Genomic DNA, 12,656 nt, shown 5'->3' on the forward strand with positions numbered 1-12,656 from the left:
TCAAAACTTTCCACCGCTCTGTTATTGCAATGCAATGTACCAGAACAGCAACATCCGGGTACAACAAATTTTAATCATCCTTTAATTCCCTGAAAATCAGCTACCCTCGAAAAAAAGGATAAATCCGAGTTCGGCTGTCGAACTTAGTATTGAGTATGCCTATCAGAACTTAGTTTTGCTATTGCCCAGTCAAACTCAAAGTTGAGGGAAGCCACCGAAGTGCTGTTTTGAGCCAAAACTACTTAATTTTGAGTTTAAAAAAAAGAGCGTGAAGATTTCAAATGGTTATATATCTAAATTGGTTGAAAATGGAAGAAGTTATGGTTACTATATCTGTTGCGGTGAGGGAGCGTAAAATAAGGCGACCGTTTCGATAGCGAATCCAATTTTATTGAATTGAGCTTCAAAACTGTAAAGGGACAATTATTAGCTTTTGTTTAGTGATTAGTTATCTATAATCTTACTTATCAGTTTCCTTTTACGTTCGAACGCTCTTCCTGCTTTAAGCTCGATCTTGTTTTATGCTAGCTACGGGCTATTGTGACCTAAGTAATTAATTTTGTTTAACCATTGTTAAAAATATTAACTGTTTTAATATAGACCTTTTATTTCATTTCAGATTTCAACTTCCGGTGTTTTCTAACCTTACTTTTCTTTTCAGGTGTTTCGAGGATTTCTCCAGGCGGCCTATCCAAATAAATATTTTAATAAATTTACCTTCTTTAAGGTTTTAAGACAACTTACTTCAGCTTAACGCTCTTATTTAAAATAACTTTCGAGAAAACTGAATACAATAATATAAGTCTAATTCACAGTCGGGTTGAAATGCAATTTTTTAACGCGTGGGTTTTTAATGCTTCTTCCTACGAACAGGGTTGGCCAAAGTGGGGCACCTTTAGATATTCTGACACATGTCATCAGTTTCTGACCGGGGTGCCAGCTTGCTAGAAATAACAATACCATAATAGATATATTTGCATTGTTGAATAATTTAACAAACCGCAGTGTACTTATTGTAATATAGGAAGAATTAAACATGATAAATCTCATTCACTCGAAGCTGAAATTGAACATTAGCTTACCAGATCTCACCATGAGGAAGGGTTGCTTGGATCTCAAGCGTGAATACGATTTTAAGGTAATTTGGTTGTACAAATATTTTTTTTTCAAAATTTCAATTAGGAGCATAACTCAAAATATTTTATTTGGAGTCAGCGCACGATTTAACAATGAAAAATATAGGCCGGTTAATGAAGTTCAAAATTTTGTTTAAAATTTTGAAAACATAACAATAACACAATTGCAAAGTAATTTTTTTTCTCCAATTTATGCTTTGACTTTTGAAAAATTTGAATAATTACAGTAATTATCAGCTTTTTATAGATGCAATACATTATAAGAAGTTGAATAAAGGAAAACATCCCCCATTTTCATCGAGTACAAACGTCTTCCACAATTACAAGGTATATTGCATTAACTTCAAACTATTACATTTTTTTTGTTAAGAATTTTCTAAATATGCAATTTTGGATAGATTCATGTTTGCTTAGATAAACCAAGACTTTATAATGAACATTCTACAATCTTATCGGGAAACGTCTGGGTTGATGCCGGATATTATAGAAATTGAAAAAAATATGAATTAAATAAAGAAAAACATTGCGTTGATTTATACACTACGCTAGGGATAGGGCTGTAGGAATAATCGACCCATGGGGGGGGGGGGGGGGGGGGGGTAGTTTAGTGACCGATTAATAACTATGAATTTTTGCCCAACAATTCAAGAATACAAAAAAAATTAGTAAACATTTTTTTGTAACTATATGATTATTCCTTTTTAAGTACTTTGACATTTAAAGTTTTCGTACTAAATTGTAACTTTAGAAAATTGGTCGTAAACCTTAAAGGTGAGCTAAATTTGCTTCCATCGATGGTTAAAATCCTTCTCTTAAAAAGACTTATTCTTATTCTATACTCAAATGCAACAAGCCCAATCTTTCAAACTATGTTGCAAATTTAAAGATTTTAACCTCTGATGTAAAAAAAAAAAATTTCAGAAAAAAATATGAGATAAACACCATCAGATTTTCGGATTAAATTTTCTTGATGCAAACTTGAAACAAATTAATGATTTTAGTATGAAATGTGGCTTTGAAAAAAAACTGCAATATTAACAAATTGCGAACCAAATACGAGATATCTCGTTTTTTCACTTGCCGCTAGTATGCTCCATTAAAAAGCATCATTCAAACGTTATGATTCTAATAATGAAACCTAATTCTAAAAAAAAATTAGCACCACACTTCCCGTTACTCAATTATCTGAATTAAATTAGCATAATTTTGTTTCTGAAACATAAAATGCCGAATTTTTGTGACCTTAATGTTTTAATAATCTTAAACGATACACTGAGAAAATATAGAATTTTGTGCAGATTTTTTAGGTGAAGATGTTTCTTAAACAGCAATTATTTTTCATAAACAGTCAATTACATAATAATAAGATGATTTTTTAAAAATAAAATTTGGGGTTTTCTAATAAAACAAAGAATTGTGATTTTCAATTGAATTGTTTTTACAAACTTATTTTGTTTGAAAAAATGAAATTTGGAAATTGAATTGACAAGCAATCTCAACACATTTAGGACCGCGAAGAAATCTGTGACGAGAAGCACCGAAATTAGGCATTCTATATCTCAGACACCCCTGGACTAAAATTTATAAATTTAGCATTTTTAAGTCACTGCAAATGTTGTGTTCAATTTTGTCGAATAAAGTTAAACACTTAAATTCAGTCCATTCGAGTTAAACTTCCATCGAAGTGTAACACACTGTTCGCAAGCGAAAAAACAAGATATCTCGTATTTGGTCCACAATGTCTTAAGTTCTTGATCTCTTGAATTACTCAACAATTTATATTGATTGTAAATTTTATTTATAAGTTAAACCTTTTTCTTAATTTTGAATCTGCATTCTGAATCTGAATTCTGAACCTGAATTAAAAACTGCACTTTAAATCATGATCCGAATTTCCAGACTTAAAATATGAATTTACAAAGATCTGAATCTGAGTTTTCAATTTTGGATTGCCATTTCGAAGCTTTAAATTTTTGAATTTTGTGTAAGAATTTAGTAAAAGTACTTCGATTTTGAATATAGAACCAAATTTATTTTTTTTTATAATCGGAAAACTATTACCTTTTTTTTGTTTCGATTATAGTCGTTTTACCATCTTTATGGCATTCGCGACTTTATATCAACGTTACAGTTGGCGGACAGTTATTGAAAAACTCATCCGGGTACAACTGTGTTCGATATTTAGGGGAGAATGAGGATACTCGATCCCTGGGGATACTTGATTCCTTAGCTATATCTCGAAACTGGAATGTCAAATGTTCTAAAAAAATGTGCCAAAATGAGCAAAATGACAATGCTTGTAGTTTAAAAAATTTTAACAAAATAATTGTTTGAGTAAATGAACTTTGTTGTACTCTTGGGCTCGAACTCGCGGACATCGGCTCAGGAGACAACGGACTTGCCAACTGAGCTATATCACAAGCCCGGAAAACTATTACCAATATATTAAAAATGCATATGATTTCGAAAAACATGATTTTGGTTTTTATTTTTTTCAAATAAATTTTATATGTCGAACAACTTTTTCAACGTATGTGTGGAGAAACATGGCATCTAAATGTGGATTTTTTGCAGTGTAGATTTGATATGAAATGCAAAACCAAATTTGAATCAGAAGACTATGGCTTCATTATGGTTAGTGACCAAAGCGATATTGTTCAATTTTAGGACAAAAAATCCTGGTTTGCATATTTACAAAAAAAAATTAGAGAAATGAGAGGGAACAAAATGAAATGGATTAGTAGAGAATTTGGTGATGATCTGAATATTAGATGAAAAAATCCTTTGTGAGTATGCTGTAAGAAACAAAAACTGGTTACAAAATGTAATTTCTTGCAAACCGAACATTAGTTTTAAATAAACGTAATTAAACGTGAAGAAAAAAACAGGATTTTAAAAAAGCTTTTCATTTCTAATTATTTTTATGATTATTCGAACTGAAATCAAGGATCCTGAACTGGATACAGAATCCAAAATACGTCTTTTTGGTGTTTGTGAAAAAACCCTACTAACTGAAACCACATTTTGTTTAGAGGCACCTCTTTGCCTCTAAAGTCCCTCTAAGTGATGTACTTATGCCCCTTTGCCTAACGTAATTTGAAAGTTACTTTTCATCGGGACTAACAATTTTTTTTAAAAAAATGTAATTTATTTTTCTTTTGAAAAGCTGATGATGTTTAAAAATTTACCATCATACCATCATCATCACAATTTGATTGCATTTAGTGATAGTTCTAGAGCACAAAATACTATCACAATTATTTTTTTCCTATTCAACCACCAATGAATGGATCACAAATTCCTGATTTTTGAATATATGGAGTGTGTCACGGATTTAAGGCTTATATAAAAGCTTGAAAAGCATAAAATATTTATTTATACGAGATCATTGGGATAATTTTGAAGCGCCTTTCGATAATTCACTGTTAAAAATTATCTTATAGTGACTGCAAGTCCCTTTCCAATGCTCAATTGAGCAGGCAAAGGCGCACAAAACAGACAATGATTGAAATTTAGTGGAAAAATACCCTACACGAATTATTATAAAGTACATCCTGATGAGAAATTATTGTTTGGAAAAATTGACTAGAAATTGACAAGACCAGGTCGATCTTCATACATAAAATTTCTTTACTTACTGTACAAGAGTATATTTCCTATCAAAACAGAAAAAAAATGTATACAAAAATTAATTGACTCTTGTGAAAAAAAAAAATAGTTTTCTTATCCATATCAACAAGATCAAAACACCTGAATATGACAATTTGTTGGTGGCAAAGGGGTATAAGTGAATTTATTTCGTGAAAAAGTGGTACAAGTGCATGTGTTTGGAGTCAAAGGGATATAAGTACCAAAATAAAAAAAAATGTGTCAAATGGTGGTTTTTTTTCTGAAAAAATGCTGTAAGATGTTTTGTTTTCATTCAAGAATGGAAAAAGTTTATAAAAATTATCTATGGAATTTACTGGAACATAAAGAGGTACAAGTGTTTTTTTCTTGAAATCAGCTTTCATGCACTTATACCCCTTTGGCTCCATGGGCCTCATATGATAAAACCCGATTCCTAGGGGCCCTGAGAAAAATCTTCACGGGCCTCCGGAGAGCTTAATCCGGCCCTTTTACTTAGTTAAGCTTTGCATAAAATGTAGATTGTTCAATTATTATATTTAAAAAAAAACCAATTGTTTGAAACTAAAAAAAAAGCGCGGCAAATGGGAGAAAAACTTTTAAATAACAGTATTTTACCAGCTATCACTTTTTTCTGATTCCTTTGTGGTTTAAGAAATTTTGGAAATCCATTCGTTTGAAAAATTTAAACAACATACTTCCTTAATTCCATGTCATACATCCTTAATGGCGAGGATAATGATCATTTGAGGTCTGTGTCTTCAAAATCTTAAATTATAATTCAAAATATTTATGCGTTTGTTAATTTGCTAAGAGATTTTCACAAGTGGCGGTTGAATTTGTGATCCAGTACCGCCATTGCCGAGAAACAGATCGCAAATTTCACTGAAATTCTTTTAAAACATGATTTCCAAGTCATCTTAAACAAAATTTGTTTACGAACGTGTATAAGTTTTTATACAAGGCATTTTATGAATATACGGGACGAGTTTTCCAACAATGTGAGCATTTAGTAAAAATTTGCCGGAAGCACTTCACCTCATAAGTTTTCCCTGAAGGTAAAATGAAGATTAATAAACTCTAAAAAACGAGCTCATTACTTACATTTTCAGGACTGCTGGTGGAAGGGTTAGGGAGTGGGCCCGATCTGCGTAGACGGGCTAGGGCACTCCTGAGTCCTTCCGTACTGCTATCTTTGGCACCCCGTTCGAAAATATAACAACCGCAGAGGAACAGTTTGGCGACTTTTTTTGGGCCGGGTGGTGCAGCGGAGCCTCCGGATTTCACCAGGCACCGCCACCAGCCAGCTCAGAGCTACTGCCTTTACTGCTTGACGCCCAACTACTTCTGATTTGGAATGACGGTCGTTTCTTGCCAAAAGCCGGCCTTGCTACTGCTTTCTATTTTCTGCTTCCTGTCCTAACACCAAGCGCAGGAAGTTGAAAGAATCGGCTCGCCCTCACCACCACACTCACTCATCCACCGCGTCCTACCACGACGTCCCCAAGGTTCCACACCGGATCCGGTCTAATTATAGACTTCCGGTTTGGCCCTGATGACCGGTGGCAGGACTAGCTGCTATTTATGACCCCGGTGTGCTCTACCGGGGCTGGAATCGATTCACTGCGGGCTTTCAAGATGGACCTTTCCTCCGAGAAGCGCAACAGCAAAGAACCATAAATGATGACTGGGTGCTAAATTTAACACCCTTTTACTTCTCCGCGGTGCTTCTGCTGCTGCTAATGAACGCTCGTTGGCTGCGGAGTTTTAGCCAGAAGCTGAAAGCACCTTTCGTTGGTATAATTAATTTCACTTTTCACTTTTCAATCACCTTCTAATTGAGTGACTTTCGATATATTTTTATCAAAAAACTTGAACTAAACTTAGAAACAAAAAAACTACGAGAAAGCACTGCACAAAAAACTTTTGGTGTTCACTTGTGGCGTAGTTGATGAATTTCTGAAAATAGAAGAAGGGTTAAAAACATTCGTTAAGATGTTGTGTATGTGAATATAGATATTTTACACATAATCACAGATTGATAATAAGGATAAGAAAATGGTTTTGAAATGTTTAGTCACAATTGATCATATGCGCTTATACCTTTTTGGGTATATCAACCTTTACAAAATAATATGAAAATCCTGTACCACTAACATTTTGTAAAGAAACGAACCCTCTAAAAATATTTCATTATGTGGAAAATTAATTGCGAACCAACACGCGGCACAAATTTCTTACTTCATTGCGTTTTTTTCTTCGCCTTAAAATTGCCCACCCATGCACCATTTAAAATAACGACATCTTACGTCGTGCAACCATCCGGACCATCTCAGGGACTAGCTATTTTGTTCATGTGAACGAGCACTTCCGCTTTTCTCGTTTTTCCAATGTTTATTTGTTTTCGGGACCAGAAAAGCTCCCATCCATTGTCCCTATCTTTAAGGCTATGGGTATGTATATTCAAGTGCATTTCCGCCGGCAGCCCAACTTGTTTCTATCGTTATTGTTGTTCGTTGCTGCTTTCCGGAGCCCAGTTACTTTTTTCATCTTTTAGTTTTTCGTGTTCTCATCTTTTCACGGTTTCGGGTTCTGCGAAGTTGGTTCCTCTTCCCCTTTTCGTTGGGTGTTCGTTTATGTTTTTCGAATATTTTTCCTCTTCCGTTATTGTTGCTGATTCAACTCTCTTAGCCTTGTTCTGTTTGTTTTCCAGCGTTTCCGTGTGTTGTTGTTTCCAGCTTCTGTTTTCCCGAGTTGCAATTGTTGCCGTTTTGCGTTTCCACTTGTACACCGTGCTACACTTTCAGTTTGTGATTGTGTGTGTATTTGTTTGTGTGCAGCGCGGGCGGAAAATCATAAAAATGCTGAGCATAAATGTTTTGTATTGACTTTCAGAATGGGGACGGCGTTTAGGGAGAATGAAAACTCGGGCGCTTCATTAAACTTGTGCACCCATGTGGTACACAGGTTGTTTTTCCTCCGCTTTTATTTGCTTATGTGAATCGTTCTTTCTGCTGGCGAAAATGGGCGGCAGTTTTGTTCCGAAGGCAGGTTGTTGCTATCGGTCCCTGACGGCGAGTGATGGAGGCTGCAAACGGAGAAAAGAGAAAAAGTTATATCAGGGGCTGTTGAATTGATAATGTTGGTAGGACATTCTTTTTATAAATCATGCATCTGACATAACAACGAAAATCAAAACTTTAATTTTTTTTTCATCAAATATGATTGTAGGCTCTTTGCACAAATTTATTTAATGGTTTTTTGCCAATTTACAGAAGTTATCTCGAAATTAAAACCTCGCAAAAAAAACTAATTGAAGAATAGGAATCAGCGCTCCTAATAAAGTAGTTCCATTCAATATGACCCAAGGTCCATATTTGAATCATCATTCAAATGTTTTGAAGAACTAAGATTTTTGATCAACGGATGTAGTAATAGAACTAACAACACAAAATTGAATGTGCAGTTGAAATGAGTTGCAATGTAATGCAATCCAGAGCCAAAATTGGATGTCTTTATTTGAAAGAGCATTTTCATTTTTAAACGATTTAACCGAACTTTTGATCAATTTTGACATTTGAGGCACTTAACGTCAAAGGGGTTCAAGTTTACGATTTTCCCGTTTTTGCATATATTTTTCGGAAAAATGTAGTTTTCGTTAAAAATCTGAAATGAACATCAGATTAAGATTGTATCAGATATATAGTTTTTTTTATTCATTTTTGTCATTTTCGTTGTTTTGGTCATTTCGCAGTTGGACTTGGATGGGTCACCTTTGTTCTCATACTTTTGGTTTTGAAAATATTGAAAATATTGATACTATAAATTTCTGTACATTGATAGGATGGAGTAGGCGTCGGCTGAAAGTGCAACACTTGTTTTTCGTAGCTGCAAAATTTTGTTCTGAAAATTTCAACAAAGTTAAGTGAAAACCCGTTTTTTGTGTCGATGAAGTGTACTATTCAACAACTTAGTAGTGTAGCAATGAATAGTGTGAAGAAAATGGCTTTCGAGGACCGCGGAAAAAGATTTTCATTTTCTAATTTGCATGATGGGTCTATATTCCCAGAGAATCCGAAGTATTCGAAACAAAAGGATGCTTTTAGGGACTTTTCCAGTTTGGTCAAAAATGTGATTCGAAACTGAGGAATTTTTGCCTATTCCAGATCGCACTTCCCATGTGAGAAAAGTGTAATAGGCGATGGAAGCGCTGACGAATTTGGGTGATGGTTTTGCATTAGTGCAAGTGGGATGCAGCTATAAGTTCACCCAACTTTTGACAGTTCAAAAGGGTTTTTCTTAATGAGAGAAAGAATAACTTTTCGATTCCATTGCCCATTGAGATTGAAGAGATTGGTTTCAGTGATGTTATCGATACATATCCATATATGTAGGATGTGCCTTGTTATTCGGGAAAATAAATGGTCATCGAACTGTAGATAAGGTTTTGGAAAAAATGTAATTTAACCGTGAAAAATATATTAAGTTGTCAGAATTTTGTTTCGCAGGGGCATCGTGCCAAGAAATCTATTTTGGCCGATGGTTTCGATTGAGTGTAAATTCTTTGAATAAAAACAAAGCAGCGGCAATTGTCGACAAAAGTGATTTATAAGTGTGAAAACACTAGAAAATATCATATATATAAAAGTGAAAAAGTGTATAGGTGTGAAGGTAAAGTGTTCAGAGGAAATAATTGAATATTAGGACTTAAACAAATTATTAGTAAATAACAGCAGGCTGAGAGAGGGTTGAATTAGGTTGCAGAACAAAATAAACATGATTAACATATATCGACACTGGCTTGTATCATCAGGTATGACTAAAGCTAAATAGGAAAAGAGATAGCAACAAATTTGCGATAGATAATTGAATTGTCTAGTCATAGGATGTTTTATGAATTGAAATGAGATTTTGGACATTTGTTAACGGCAACGCAAGTGTTTCATTCAACGGGAGGAATTCAAAAGGACCATAGAGGGTGATCGTAAAAAAGGAAATCACGACAATAAGCACTTGCTGGATTACCAAGCACAAGTGACTGAAAAGTGCAGGGATAAAGCTAAGTTCTTTTAGAAATGGGACACTTTCTTTTGTTAATATCTCGTTTACTAGTAATCGAACATTTAAAATTTTGACAGCATTTTGCTGCCTGTAAAAAGTACTATCCAGCATTTTTTTTTTCATAATTTAAAATTTTCACGTATTGAGACATTTACCATGCAAGAGAAAAAGAAAAAAAATAAAAATCCATCATTATCAAATTGATAGCTGACAAAACCATTTATTATTCAAAGAATTATAGTGTGTAAGTGGTGAAAAATATATGCAAACACTGTCAAAAATATCCACAAAATTCAAATCAAGCATTGGAGTGAAGCACATGATCGGCAACTACAGTTAAGGGTCATCTGGAAAGTCAAGTCTCATACCAGCATTTTTATTTTGGAATAAGCGAAAAACTAAGGGTAGATCGCTGAAATGTCCAAAAAAAATTTACTCCGATAAGCTGAAAGTGTTGCCTAGTTGAAAGTCATTCAAACCCAACCTCAAACAACAATTTTTTGCAAGTTCCAGAGCTCGTAACCTGTATAGCCAGTACCGAGGCAATGGGACAGATGATTTCTGATGAACGACAAAACTTTATGTTTCTTTTCACAGGAAAATAATTTTGGAAAATAATTATATTTTATACAAAACTATTTGCAAATACATACTTAAATATGCTCGGTGCATGCCACGAGCAGACATGGTATAGGATTCCAACGCTGGAATTAGTTTGAAATAGGGTATTTCATTAGTTTTGTCGTTCTTTTTTTTACAAGATGGAAATTTGACTTCAAAACATAACAGCCGGGCAGCAAACACCTTGCTGTTATGGTTTTTAAGAGCCTAAAAAGAGTTATCTTGTATGTACCCTTCGCAACCTACGATCTATACTAACCGATTATACTTTAAGTTCAATCTCATGATGGTTTTACTTCGTTATTGTCAGTGGCTCAAAAATAATCAAGTTTTGTTAATTTCGAAACAGCTGTATCCACTAAATTGCCCTCAGTTTCTTTTAAAAAACAAAGAAGTATTGGACCGAAAAGTAACAGAAATTGAAGGAGAAAGATGTAGCAACCTAAAATACAGATTAGACGAAGTATAAGTTTGAAAACCTGATCAATATCAGGAATGAGAAAAGTGTGCGCCGGCCGATGAGAGGTACCAAGAATAAATTAGAATTTATTCTTACAAAAACGATAAATATATTTTTTTTTATTCTTTTTATGAAGTGTTTAAATGAAATGAATGGTTTTCGAGATACGCGCATTCATAACTGTCCAATTTCCAAAAGAACTAAGCTCCAATACAACTTAACCCATGCTGCAACGTTCCTTCATCGCCTATCAATGGATTTGAAAGAGATTGTTTCTTTTTATTTTAACTTATTCATACATTTTTAGTCAATCCTATTTGCATGTAGGATTTCCCACTTAAACATCCCGTAAAAAACCATTCTTAAACAGAATTATGGGTCAAATAAGTTCTCTGCACCTAAAGAGTTATTTTTGCTGTTTCAGATAATCTGCAACATTCCCGGCCGACTGGATGCAGGGTATCCTCGTAAAGGTCCCAAAGAAAGGAGACCTAACAGAGTGCGGTTACTGGCGTGGCATAACTTTGATCTGTACAACCCTCAAAGTACTCTGCAAAGTGATCCTGAACAGGATCCAGGAGAAAATCGACGCAACACTCCGACGGCAACAAGCTGGATTCCGATCCGGACGATCATGTGTGGACCACATCACAACGCTACGAATAATACTGGAACAAATCAACGAATTCCAGGACTCTCTTCTGCTGGTATTCGTTGATTTCGAAAAAGCATTTGACCGACTGAACCACGAAAACGTCTGGGCTGCTCTTAGACGACGAGGGGTCCCAGAGAAACTAGTCCATCTCATCGAAGCACAGTACGAGGCATTTTCGTGCAAGGTCTTGCACGACGGTGTCTTGTCCGAACCAATCCCGGTAACTGCTGGAGTGAGACAAGGATGTATTTTATCACCGCTACTTTTTCTCATCGTAATGGATGAGATCTTGACTGGATCGATTGACTGTAGACCAAACCGAGGATTGCCGTGGAATCCTTCAACAATGGAGCAACTGAACGACCTTGACCTGGCAGACGATATTGTTTTGCTCGCCCAAACACAACAAGATATGCAGAGCAAACTCGACGACCTCACCGAAAGCTCCAAGGCAGCAGGTCTCAAAATCAATGTCGGAAAGACCAAGTCGATGGAAATCAATACAGAAAATCGTTCCAATTTCGTGGTAGCTGGACAACAGGTTGAGACAGTGGAGTGCTTCCAGTATCTTGGTAGCCAGATTACGCCTGATGGTGGTACCAAGAAGGACATCGAAACCCGGATCAGAAAAGCCCGATTTGCGTTTGCGAGTCTCCGAAACATCTGGCGGTCACGCCAGATCTCTCTACGAACTAAGATCCGAATCTTCAACTCAAACGTCAAATCCGTATTACTGTACGGGTGTGAAACTTGGTGCACATATGCGGTGACGACGCGAAAACTGCAAGTTTTTGTGAATCGCTGCCTGCGGAACATCATCCGCGCTTGGTGGCCTGGCAACTGGATCTCAAACGTTGAACTTCATTGCCGGTGTCATCAAAAGGCGCTAGAAATCGAGATTCGGGAACGTAAGTGGAGATGGATTGGGCACACGCTGCGAAGAGATGAAAACGAGATTTGCAGAGAGGCGCTTGACTGGAATCCAGATGGGCATCGAAGAAGAGGCAGGCCCAAAAGCTCGTGGCGGCGAAGTCTAGCCGCTGAAATCCGCACAGTTGACGAGAACGTTGGCTGGCAGCAAGTGAAGACGCTGGCT

At 35.6% G+C, this 12,656-nt stretch overlaps 1 protein-coding gene across 6 annotated transcripts in view; it reads right to left on the reverse strand.

The window, feature by feature from the left end:
- The window catches only part of LOC129750541 (uncharacterized), a 380,798-nt gene that overhangs the window by 316,506 nt on the left and 51,636 nt on the right, over nucleotides 1-12,656 (reverse strand). For 5 of the 6 annotated variants that reach the window (XM_055745501.1, XM_055745502.1, XM_055745498.1 and 2 more), the window contains exon 2: nucleotides 5,868-6,722. The gene's annotated coding sequence lies outside the window, so the exon portion shown is untranslated. Of the gene's footprint in view, nucleotides 1-5,867; nucleotides 6,723-7,004; nucleotides 7,024-12,656 lie in introns of those variants that run through there. The other variant, XM_055745499.1, reaches the window with a different exon arrangement.

Source organism: Uranotaenia lowii, chromosome 3 (genome assembly GCF_029784155.1).
Source record: "Uranotaenia lowii strain MFRU-FL chromosome 3, ASM2978415v1, whole genome shotgun sequence".
NCBI lineage: Eukaryota > Metazoa > Arthropoda > Insecta > Diptera > Culicidae > Uranotaenia > Uranotaenia lowii.